Source organism: Melospiza georgiana, chromosome 1, assembly GCF_028018845.1.
Source record: "Melospiza georgiana isolate bMelGeo1 chromosome 1, bMelGeo1.pri, whole genome shotgun sequence".
Classification (NCBI taxonomy): domain Eukaryota; kingdom Metazoa; phylum Chordata; class Aves; order Passeriformes; family Passerellidae; genus Melospiza; species Melospiza georgiana.
The window spans coordinates 46,765,621-46,779,338 of record NC_080430.1 but is presented as its reverse complement, the minus strand read 5'-3'; the positions used below and the strand labels follow the sequence as shown (position 1 = coordinate 46,779,338).

General features: G+C 35.4%; 1 protein-coding gene across 2 annotated transcripts in view; it reads right to left on the bottom strand.

The window, feature by feature from the left end:
- Nucleotides 1–13,718, bottom strand: part of BBS9 (Bardet-Biedl syndrome 9) — a 286,254-nt gene that overhangs the window by 127,340 nt on the left and 145,196 nt on the right. The gene's annotated exons all lie outside the window — the stretch shown is intronic.

The following is a 13,718-nucleotide window of genomic DNA, read 5'->3' as shown; positions in this document are numbered from 1 at the left end:
ATTTGGTGCTCAGTAGGAATTAATAGAAATAAATCAATGCATTTTCATATTTTCTTTATACTTTTGTCTCTGTACTTGTCACAGAGACAAGAGTATAGCAGTGCCATCAGAGCCTCAGAGTTACAAGGAAAAATGAGGCTTCTGCAGTCCTCTAGTTTTTTCCTCATAACAAAGAATTCTGTAGTTGTGTTTTCCTTTCTACTAAAATCAAATTCGCAAAAAGCTAAAGAAAAAACAACCTTCTGTACCTTCCCTTTGTCCAAACACTGAAAAAAGACCCACCTGATGTAAATTCAGACTATGAAGGTATTTTTAAAAGAAATCCACTTCAGGGTTCACTGTCATGCATTCTGCTAAGTCAGATTATCAAACACTACACTACATGTTAGAACATTAACAGAGAACTGTCAAATAAACAGGAGAAATCCTGACTAAATTAAGTCAATGGCAAAACTCCAGTGGCTTCAATGGGGCCAGTATTTCATCCTTATCTTGTTGATCAGAGCAATTATTTCACTGTTCAGAAGGACCAGACTGCTGCACCTGCCAAGAATTTCTTAAAGCAGCCTGCCATGGTGACTCTTAATGGTGTATACCACTATAACTATTCCTTTTTCATTCTACTAAGATAAATTCTTCAACTGGCTAAAATAAAACAAAGATCTTTCCTTCTTACTAGCCAATGTATCAGACAAAATAAAGTTCTCCTTAGCATAACCTTACCACAGGTCTGCAAACGAATGATTATCACTCCCTTAACACCTACTCCCAAACACTGATGGTCAAGCCTGCTAAAGTGGTATACCTGCATTAAATAAGAATGATTTGACCCAACAAATGAAGTCCTTTCTTGGTTTGGCAATGTGTTACAAAAAAAGCTTCCTATTTAACAGTGAATCGCAAAGTACACACTGGAAGGAATATCTTTTACATACCACAGACCCAAATTCACAGTAGATTAACTGTGGGTAGTACAACTGAACACTTCTTCTATTTCTTCACAAGGTTTACAATATACACTGTAACTACACTAACCAAAATTATGTCACACAATGTAGACAATCCAATACAATCCAATAGCTAGAGAGAACCAACTTATCCACATGAGAATCAATTTCATGCTAAGCTAGAAGAAAACTGGTTTTAATGTGCTGCAAAAATGACAAAAACCAAGGCTCTTTTTGACAAAGACACCAGTGTTTTTTATTTGAAAATATTTGAGAAAGCTGTTATAAAATCGTACAACAAGCATTTTTCCCTTGATAACTAATTAAACGAAGTATCCAAGCACAACTGCTTTATTTTTTCTCCTCAGACTGGGATATAACTGCAAAGCATTAATTCTGCCAATACAGTTCCTTTGTAGGAAAACATGGCAGATGTTTACTGCCAAAGGCATCATAAGAACTTGTCTTACTTTCAGAAGGACTTTTAATCACAGGAGCATAAGAAAATCCTGTCTGTAACACATTATATGACCCTTTCTAAGTCTTAACATCTTTAATATTTCATCATATCTGGCTGGAGTCTATTTTACATTACTCCATAGAATCTCCCCCATCTCAACTCAACAACTTTCTGGTAAAATGTAACCAGACTCAGGATATCTAACATAATTTATTGTGCTAACTGAAATCTCCTGCCTAACTCCTGCCGCATTGTTCCATTTTTTATTAACAATCTGATTCAAATGAGAATGTCAGTTCATAACTTCATTTAAGCATCTCTGAACAGCAACCTAATACCCCTAATGACTACTCTGGTTACAAGAAACCTGCTCCATTTTAGAGAAAATAAAATCAAGTAATTCATATCTATTTAAATAGATTTTAAGATTGGAAAGTCTGATCATTCAACAAGATTTTACCCTGAAATGTCCTCCACAAATCCCTATATGTAATTCAAGCATCCATTTATTTATAAGCTGGTTTCAAGAATGTCACCAGCAATTATTTTCACTTTAAAACCCCTCAGTTTTGACTGAAAAGTTTATTTGAAAAAAGCGCTAGAAGAAACTCATGCCTATCAATACTGATAGAGTTTTAAGATGATTACAAAAGATTTCTCAATGCAGCCATAAAATTTAATATAGTTCAGCACCACATAACTTACATTAAAAAGGTTGTTCATAATATTTATTACCTCTAGCTGCACTATTTCTGCTCACTCATCCATTTGAATTGAGGCATCCTTCATCATCCATATACATCAGACCTTCTCTTTGATCTCTAATGGTAAATTTAAAGGCTGAGTAAATGTTCTTTGAAACACAGAGTGTAGCACAGCTGTTTATTGTTACATAGAAGACAGTAAGTAATTAAAATTGAAACTCAATTAAAACAGTGGAACATCCCCCTAATCATTTCCCAACTTTGAAGTAATACCCTTTTTGGTGATATCTCTAATTTACAGTTAACTAGTTTTCTTAAAGTGGAATAAGTCAAGCTTTGGTTAGGGTCAGAATTAATAAAGTTCATCTTTCATCAAAAAACAGAGAGCTCCTGGCAGGGCACCCTGCTGTGGTATTTGCACTTAGAACATGCAGCAAACACCCACAAGATATGCAGCCTACCATGATAATCGCATGAAACTCATAAAGCCTGCAGTTTTTACCAGTTTGCTGAAGGCTTTTACAATCCTAAAAAGAAAACTTCAGCGTTATGTAGCTAAATACACGTTACTTTTCAATTAGTTCTTTAGCAATATTCTAATTAGTAGACGGTGAGCTAAGTCTTTGTCTCAAAGTGTAACTGAATGTAAACAAAACCTTAAGGATTCAAGCTTATGAACTCCTTCCTTTTGCATCCTTGTTATCAGCAGTCTTTGTGTTTCAGCCGGGACATAATTAGGAAAAAAAGTATTATTTTTAACAATTTTCAAACCTGCCAGAGTCATGAAGCGCCGCATATGCTTGATTTGATGACATTTTCCAGCTCAGATATCAGATCAAATTCTTAGGGATGGGCAAGTCTGAATAAACACAGGGGCCAGGGAAACATGAATTTACAGACCTTCACTTACCATAGGAACATTAGCTGAACCACTGATACCAGGCTCATGAATAGACATAACAACTGACTGCTCACAAAAAGCAAAACAGTCCTAAACACGCTCTTGTTCTTTAAAAATTCAGAAAAATAAAAAAAAAATCTGCAAGCTTAATACAGATGATAGACAGCTTTGTAACAATGTCAGGCATTTAGATTCAAAAAGATGCTGCCCTTTTTCTCCCTAAGAAAAATCCATCAAGACCATGGGGGTGCAATTCACAACGTAGCTACTGAGGAACATTGACTGTCATTTACAACCCAAGATGCTGCCTTAAAATGGCACTATTTAATTCTTAGGCTGCTATACAAGGGTATGAGTGATGCTGGCCAAGGCACAGGCTGTGTCTCATGCTCTCTAAAACACAGCATGTCCAATCACATCTACCTCCAAGTCTGGGATCCAACCACCCAGAGGCACTGAAAACCACCCTACATCACCAGATGGAGCAGGCTGGGTAACATTTTCCCTGAAGTTCAAGAGCTCTCTCTCAAATTAGTGCAGTTAACCTCAGGGAATAATTCTTTAATTGCAGTGTAGCTTTCCACTGCAGAAAAGAAAAAAAGCAAAAAAGAAAAAAAAGAGCAAAAAAAAAAAACAAACACCAAAACAAAAAGAAATCATTTATTAGTACAGACATCCCTGGCTCTCTGAAACTCACAACCCAAGAAAATTTTTGCTCAAGTTATATTCAAGCTGCAGTTTAAAGCTTTGTTAACATACAGTTATGCATTTTAAAAACAATCTACTAGTACAGAGTTTGTCATGCTTAAACTAAGACCAAGGAAATTTCAGCTTCGAATGTTAAAGTCACCCTTTTAACTAAAGTTAAAATATCTTTAAAACTATTTTTTTTTTTTGTTTCAGAAAAGCACTGGGAACTTTCCTGCATGCAACTCAAAACCAGCTGTACTTTGCAAGTAAAAACTTTCCAAGTGCCTGGCTTTCTGCAGATTTTTGGCAAATCTGTTTGAAAAATTGAAAAGTGGGGGCCTGAGCCAAAGCTTACTGAAGTCTATGGAAAAACTCCCACAGATTTCATCAGGATTTGGATTAGGCTCTGAAAAAGTCTGAAGTAATTGAAAAATCAGTTCTGTATGTATAAAATATGAAATTTTCACTAGGTTTAGATTTATTGGACTGCTTTATGGTAATGTGGAAGAGCAAATACACTGTAAATGGTGTTAGTGATGTACATATAGTTCTACACTGCTAATTCACCACAGAGTTCCACAGACTTGTACATGTTACTTACACTACATGTACACTACATTCCAACATAATAGAAATGATGAAATCAATCTTGCATACACAAACCCCTTCATTTTAAAGTGACTTAATATTTCAGAAAAAAATAGCATTAATATCTTTATTGTCCAACTGGGTTTTTATTTTTTTTAAACTGAAGACCAAACATTCACTTAATGTTTTTAAACCAAAGATGAAACAGACCTTCAAGAGCTGTAAGACAAATTCAGTGATAACATATATAAAAAAAATAATTATGCAAACAACTAGCTCATTCTGGTCACACTTGCTTAGGGCAGTTTATAACAATGTAACACCAGCAATTTCAGCAAAGGTGCACCTAACTTATGGCAGCATAAAAGCATTGAGTTAACTCAACCTAAATGAGCCAAAAAGGCAAGAATAGCAAATGAAAAATAAATGGATTGTGCTACCTGAAATACTAGTCACGACATGTCCTGATGCATAAGCAGTTGCATCTCTGCTTGACTGAAGGATGCTGTTGCCCATCAGAAGAAACTGAATAAGTCATTACACTTGACATATCCTGCTTCATTCATCTGTATCATCTCTCTGCTTATAACTACTTGTGGATGGATAATTTGCCATCGTTGTACTTAAAGGTAGACAACCCCAGGAACTTTTTGGTGGTCTTGTCCAGATAGGGATTGCAAAGGAAAAGTAATGTCATGCAAACTGCAGAGCTAATTATGGTCTTCAAATGCCTGCAGCTCATGTACAAATACCAGCACACTTCATCATATAAGCTGCTCTTCAAACCTCACAGGAAACAAAAGCTTAGAGGAACCAAGAAACCTGGTAAGTGGAAATCCGAAGACTAACTAGACATACAAGACTGAATCTTCATTAATATCATACCTTAAATAAAATTATTATGCTACATTTTTAAAATCTGGCTATATTTTTTTTAAATGACAATATTTGTAGCCTCTAAAAATAACTATCCAGATTTTAGCTTTAATTTTTTTCTTACCTTCTGTTATTGAATCTTCTGCAATGGAAGGTCAGAGACTGTACACTTTCCTCCATTAGCAATACTTTTTCCATCGTTTTGAACAACTACCTTATTAATGCAGATTTTAGAAGTTTATTTTTGCTTGTGGTCTCTAATGGTTTCAAACAACATAGAAAATAAAGTCCAGCGACAAGCAGGATCATTAGGGGAAATTTTTTCAACTGACAATTATTTTCACCAAAAGCTTACCTCAACATTATGAATCATTTGTGACCACTTATACCTAAGTAGGACATATTAAAATTTAATTTCAACACAAAGAGCCAGCAATAGAAGCGTGCACACCAAGGCACTAATGTGTTGATCCGAACTCTACTTAGTTGAGGCAAGTTGGAATTGCAATACTGCCAACTAAATTTCACAGAACCACAAATGAATGAATCCCAAATCTCAAGAGGGATTTCTTTTTTATTCATTATGCATGACATTTTCCTCTTTAAATTATTCATTTTTTAAAAAATGTTATTGCTTTAGCCTTCTTAACCTTTGTACTCCTTTCCCCTGTGGTTTTTGCCAGCTGTAATATCAATTGAGGAGGGGAGATGTTCTAAACAACATCATAAAAACTTTTTCACAACCCTACAAAAAAATGTGTCTTGCTACGCTTCCATCTTATTTTTCCCCTTTTCACAACACTGGAACTCGGATTGCCCTGAGGGAAAAAAAAAAAAAAGCTTATTTTCTATCAGTGCTTTCATTTCAATTAAAAAAAAATATTCGAATGCTTTACCATTATTTATATAATCCCTGAAAATTAACCACTTGGGGAAATATCATTTGAGTCCTGCAGGGTGATGAAAGTTGACCAAGTGAATTAAAATTAAAGACCACCTCAGACATTGTTCCCTACTTTCTTCCCATGTCTGACATTCAGAGTTCCTGCTTTCAATGTCCTCACCTGAAACAAGCCCAATGATGCAAGAACAGGCTGCAATGTGTAGTTAGGATCACCACAATCTCTTAAGCTGTGTTTTAATAGCAAAACACCTAAAAAAAAGTGCACATAGGAGCTACGACAAGACTGCAAGGCATGTTTGAACTCTGTTTACACATGGGTATTACAGTATGACCTTAGGAACATCACTTGTCTCCTGCATAGTTCAATTTTCCTTCCCATATAACTAAATGACCGATGTTACTAAAGCAATAGAAATAAAAGTTTTAAAGAGCTAACGAAGTTACAATGGAAAGAAATTACAAAGAGTAAAGATCCACATCAGAGAGCCAAGCAATCAAGTTTCTGGCTCCACTAAACTGTTCTTAAGCTTTTCTTCAGGAACCACAAAAACTTGTTGCTGTAAGCTCTCCCAAAATTCTCCCTAATGACTTGCTACTCCCCTTCCTTTTCACTAAATCAGCTTTATGGGACAAGGAAAATATTTCAATCTCAAAAATAGAACCCAAACAATTAGTTTAAAAGTTTTGATATATTACTATTCATTTATTTCTAGGCTTTTATATCAAGGTAGAACTGTACATTGTGAACAGCTGATAATTTTCTGGAGAAATCTTTTCAACACAATGAACTAGAAGCTGAATTAAAGCTGCAGAATTGCATCATGTTCCATTATAGAGTATTTCATATCTCACTGTTAGCTCACCCAACACAATTTAACAGGAGCGTATGACAATGCCAAGGGCTGCAAGTGTCAGAGCAACTTCTTTGCTCTTATGATTCTTATGTGATTATCATTGCAATTAGATGGAGAGAAGAAAGTTATGCTTAAATTGGCACAACAGTTCAGCCATGCAGAGCTGCACAAATTGGACACAGAAGCACACAATGACTGTACTGTTTATGGATTTAATCTCTGTTACGCCTTTGTCAAACCTTGTAAAAATCTCTCTGCCTGATAGATCCAGACTGGTACCACAGGATTTTCCCTTCAGTTACTGCTTTGGGGGTCCCAGATTGACAGCTGATCAGAAAAGATCTTCCTACCCTTTGTTGCCACCTCTCCCTGTCAGACTCCTTTACTCCCTTGGGTGGCTAGTGGGGGTACTTGCTCCAGCTATCACAGTGCAAGGACCCTGCATGGAGCTGCACGGACATCACAGGGCACAGGATGGAGAAGGAAACCACTGAAGCCAAATGCAGAGAGGAGAAATACAGAAAACAATTGAGGAAAACCAGAGGGGGGAAAAAAATGAATCAGAGCCATTCAGGTAGCCTTACTTGAAGGAAGAAGTAAAAGGAGAAGACAGTACACATTTTACCAAATGTATGTTTACTTTGAGGCAGTATGAAAAATATGGGAATTTCAAAAATACTTATACAGTGATGATCGATCTGTTTCGGTTTCAATATAAGTAGTACACAACTTTTCAACCTGCAAATATACATTAACTTTCAAAACAGGTAAATATAAGTTTTGAGCATTTAAGAGAATGAAGAATAATGAATACAATTCTTCAGTAATACATAGCTACACTTTATATACATATATTAAATAAATTTAGCCAGCAAATGTAAAACAATCTTACTGTCTTTCTATTTAAGTGAGGGGTTCAGTTTTATATTATACATTAAAACAATAATTTTTCACTGACTGCAAACAATCCACTTCCCAGGGAAATCCATAGTTATTTAATTGATCAACCTGTATGATTTTAAGCAAGTTAGAAAAGATGAATTAGAGTTTGCCTTACAACAGTTAAAGTCACTTAATGTCAATTTCATATTTCAGGACCTGTGCCAAGAAATCTGTAGGAATTAATTGACACATTATAATGTGCTTTGGGGAGTAAAAGCCTCCAGGTACATTTAAGAAAAAAGTCCTTAGCAAAGGGATTTTCAATGAGAAAGAAGCACTATGACTAAGGTTTAGATTTCCTGAATACAAAGATACTTACCTATGTCCTTTAGACACTGTTGTAAATGCTACTTGAATGGAAGCAGGTAGGGAAGAGTGGTAACAGGTGAGGGGTACTATGATAAAGATGGGTAAAATGCTGAATCTAATTTGATCAATGACCACCAGTTTCATCAGTCAGCACTGATCAGTGCTCAGGTCTACAAAATCCTTTCAAGTACTTTCAACAACTTTTGTCAATACTCTTCCTTACATAGATTTATTAAGCAGTCCTAAAAATCATTATGAATGCCCAATACATTAAAAGTAAAATAAGAAAAAAAATCTAAAAACATTATTTTAAGTGTTACTAAAGGAAAAACAAAAAAGTAGTTCAATATTTTACTCCTACAGAAAATATATGGAAAATATCTTAAGTGAGAATCATACTTCGTTATGGACTACAGTCTTCTGCAGAAATAAACAGCACTGGACTTTCTCACATCAGTGAGAAACAACCCATATTTTTATACACTTCTTTGCACCCCATGAGGGGCTACACAAAACTGACAATGCATCATGGTCTCAAGCTCACAATATGTAAGCTACAGGAAGAGATCTCAAACCATGCTCTATCAGTCTCACATGGTTTTTCTAAGTATCTGCTCGTGGTTCAAAAACATTGTCTGGGCCTCAGGGCAACTTCTGCATCTGTGCCTTCTTCAGGCTACTTGAAATTCAAACTGCATGATTCTAACTTCTCCAGGGGGAAAAAAGTTGCTGTAATTGCTACCAAGATAACGTTACAAACACAGACTGGAAACTGCGTGAGTACAAATGGAAGCCACTACATTTTTCAAGATATTCTGAATTTAAGTCTCTTAAAGCTGGAGAACTTGACTTAGACTGCATGTTCTCTTCCACTAACGACCAATGAAAAATTTATAATTAAGGGTGTAAGAGAGGAATTTGCAACTACAAAAATCCTATTTCTTCAGATCAAACCATTATTAGTCTTTCTTCAGATACATTCAGTATATTAAGAACTTGCAGTAATATTTATGTCTAATTCTCATATATAGATTAATATTATTCTCCCAGGATCTCAAATCCACACGTTTTTCCAATTAATACTAACATTCTCCCCAAGTTTAATAGCATGTAAACAGAGAGTTCCTTAAGGAATATGACACATTCTGTTTCATCCCAGTTTTCCAGTGAAGAAAACAGCTTTCAAAGGGGCAGTATTCACCCTTAAATACCACCACAAGATTTTGAAAACAGGTTTTTATAAGCTTATGCAAGGAAAAGAAACCCTAGAAACATTTGTCTTCTAAAGTATGAATATAGATTCTGGATGCATATATATACTTAATGTGGTAAAGAACATTGCCTTTAAAGTTTGCATTTACCCATTCATAATCTAAATGGTAGAACCATTATTATACAAAATAAAATTATAATCAACTTGATAAATTAAAAACCTAGGAAAACAAAGTATCTAATCAAGTAAACACCACCATGCTGATTCTGTATAAATACAGAATGGGAAACATCTGGTTAGCAAACAAATTTGTAGAAAAGGGTCTTGAAATTAAAATAGAGCAGACTACAGTTCGATATACTTCCTGCACAGACTAAAGGAAAAGATTCCACTTTGGTAAACAAAGAGCAAGACGAAAAATCGTTCATAAAAAGAATGCTAGCATTTTGTCACAATTAGCATAAAAGAAAAGTTACTAAAGGAATGTACTAAAAACATTCCAAAGTTTCCAACAATTAAAGAACATCGTTAACTGCCAGCTCCACTTTCAATATTCACAATAAAACACTGATTTGCAGGAAAAATCATACATATCAAACATTAGGAAAACCTTCCAACAATGACACTAAACTATTATAACAGCGATCAAGATATTGTTCAAGGTGTTTATGAGCTCACATAAACTCTGATATTGATGTTCTGAATCCCTTAACCCCATTACAATACAAAAGGAAAAACTAGATGGGCAGTCATCTTGCCTTCTAGCTCTAACTTTATATAACTTTCAAATATTACACTTACACCAAACTATTAATAAGTTTCATATTTCAAAATATTTATCCTTTTCCTTATAATTTCTATTCTAAGGATTCAGCCATCTGGGCAGATTACAGTCTTTGGCATTCCACAGATTTCAGCGATGGAGATCAGTAATTGACTTTCTGGTTAAATAACATTTTTTCTACTGCTCCAGTGATACTTAACTATATGAGTACATCATGCTAAAACACAGTACAATGATTTCCTAATGAAGCCAAGAGATAAAAAAATACTGAATTTGAGTTAGAAAAAAACAAGGCAGAAGAAAAAGGATGCTCTAAAGAAAAATAAGGTCCTTATTTAAAACTCCTTGCTTGAACAAAGCCTTGAACTGATACAGGCAGTATTTGCTCACCTCATTGGGAACTATCACATGAAAAGCTGGATAGCATTCTAGTCAAAGATTAACTGAGCTTCCCAAAATATGAGTAAAGCAATATTGTAAACAGGCCTCCAATCAGACTGACATCTAAACAAGTCTTCAAACACCCACATTTTATACTCATCAAGGTTTTAAAAGCAAACCTGCACAACACACAAATACTATAAGAAACCATTAAAAGCTACAGACTTAATTCACTGCAGGTCATCAGGATTTATGCTATAAATTCTCACACCCATTAAACTCAATACATGACAATGTGGGTGGTCTACAGCACCTTTCCAAGCACTTCCCTGGCACTGACCCACACTTGGGGTTGGCACCAGGCCCTTAACCCCTCACCGTTCCTCTCATCCAGCCATTTATGCGTTGCCAAAGGCAACACAGTACACAATATAGCCTGATGTGGTGTACAGCTATAATCATATTTAGCCAATGATTCTGATTCAATTTTAATCACCCATATAAGAACATCTTGCATACTGGAAAACTATCACGTCCCTCCTGAAATTTCTCTTTATTTTTCCCTCAGAAGAAACAAAACTGAACTCTATTCAATTTCAGTTTTTCCTTAAATTGTGCTCCCTGTGAATTCTACTCATGAAGAACAGAAAGAAATACATATCTCCTCATTAAAAGCCATATGACTACAACCCAAAGTTGGAATTCACCTTTAGTGGAAACATATTGCTGTCGTCTTCTCAGTTGATGGCCCAATATAACCTCACAAGCCTATCCTATGGCAATAGTGCTTATGGAATTGTTTCTCAAATTTTAGTGTGTCAGATTGTTACTTGCTAGAGTCCTTGGTGCTTGCTTCAACTGCAAAATTTTCTTAATAACTTTAGCTCCTCCTCTAATTTATCAAGATCAGAATTATTGCTCTCTCAATATGCCTCAAACTAGTGCAAGCTTGTTGCAAAGCCACAATTTTAACATTCATGCCCATATTCCATCAGTGCAGCTATTAAAGAAAATAGTGAACAAAACCAGACCCAGGAGAGACCATGGTCTACCTCTAACATATACTCTTGGATTAACTACAAATATTGACAACCACTTTTGAAGGCATCTTTCAAAGAGTTACACACTTCAAGGTAATCATCAGCTTTTTAATGTGGCTTCAGGCAATTTCTCTAGATTTCAGGGTACACCATCTTGAACGTATTAAATATAACTTCTAGAAATTGAGCCTACTGCTACAGTGCTGCAATACTAGAAGGTTCCTAGGCACTTTAAAAGAATTTTTTTAAAGTTGATTACTATGGAAAAAGGGGTTTTCATCATTAAGAAAAAGAATGGTCTTAAGAAAAAGTGGTATTGAACAAAATCCTCAAACTAATGCTCACGACCCTACTGAATAATTATGGGACCATCTTTGGCTTGGAGCTTAAACATCCTGAAGAACTTGCCCCTACATTACCATCCAGTATTGCACCATAAATCCTCAGATACAAATACAATTCTGTCTGTCCCTCTCCACATATGGTTCTACCTTGTTCACCTGTACCTATTCCAGTTCTCTCCTTTAAAGGGCTGGGAAAAGGAGTTTCTCTGTTTTCCAGGCATTATCAAAGAGCTCTTGACTCAACAGCACAGATATTTTGTGTACTGGTTTCCCTTTATAATAAGGCACCATTCTCAATTTCTTCCATGTGCAGAGACAAGAGGTGCTTTTAGCTGGATTCAACAGTGAGCCAAATTTTTTTGATTATCCCCACTAACAGCACTGTTTTCATATTGAGGAGTGGTCTTGAGCACAGGAATTAATTTCTTTTAGTAAATCTAACCGGGCAAATGAATTCCAGGAATGTACCTAGAGCACTCCAACTGCTAATGAAGAACCAGTACAGGCACAGAGCTAGTTCTGAAACAAAGACGAGATACAAATGACATTGCCAGCCTCAACTGCTTCTGCCTACAGATCTGCTTCTAACAGACCACATTACTTGCCGAGGTAGAGATGGCCAGAGAAAACCTGAACAGGTGACAAAACAAACATGTTGAAAAAGTGTCAGTAAAACCTTTATTCTCACAAAGAAGTTCTAAGTTTTCTCAGTCTGTTCAAAGACAGTTTCAAACCACACAGCAAATCCTGCTGGAGGGTAGCTATTTAAATACTGTGCTATTCTGAGGGTTTGACAGAAGTATTTCCCTGTAATGAGCTTCTCATTAATTAAGATAACATTTTTTAGTTTCAAACTCTTTCAAAAATTATATTCTCCCAACAGTTAATGAGTAAATGCAAAGACTATCAAGAGCAATATTTCTTCTAATTTGTTTATAATATTTACAAATTTTACTCCTTTCCAAACAGACTCAACCTAATTGCAAAGTTCCTTGAACTCAATAACACTAGTCAACTAAATAGCAAGAAGTGAATTTCTTTATTAAATCAATTCACCTTATTAGCTTAGGTGGAAAAAGTTGAGCCGCAGCTATTCACACCTTTTCAAAATTCTTAGAAGAAAAAACAATGGTTATATAATCAAAGTTCAACAAATTAAATGCCCTTTGCACATATTTTAATCTTGCAAAGAAATACTAGCATAAATGTTAAAGCCAATATGACACTTACTTATTCTGCCTCACTTCCTTACTTCACATGACTATGAGTCTGGTTCCAGACATGACAAGAGTAGAACACTAAAGTAAATTAATATATGCTGGTAAAATTTCTACCACTGCATAGTTGGCAGCTGTTTTACCAGATCATTTATAGTGGCACATGCAAAGGAGGGCCGCACATAACAAGGACTTTTGAGTTGTTGATACATTCTACAGACCATTCATATTATATTAAACAAGAATTTAATTATTCTTCATAATGTAATAAACCAAATACTGATAATCAAGATATTGCCCTAACATAACTCCAATCTTTATCAATAACAATATCCATATAGCCAACAAAACAAACTCCTAGGCTTAAGCATGATGCATATATGAAATACAAACTTTTCCTTACATATGTGAAGACTGCTGTAGGAGAAGGAAGGAACCGAGGTCAAAGACCATAGTGATATTACGGTTTTGCAGATTATGAAGCTGAACAAGCAGTCAATCCAGATCTGGAGCAGTAAGATGGGGAAAAAAATACCTGTTTCCAAGTCACTTGGAGTATCTGAT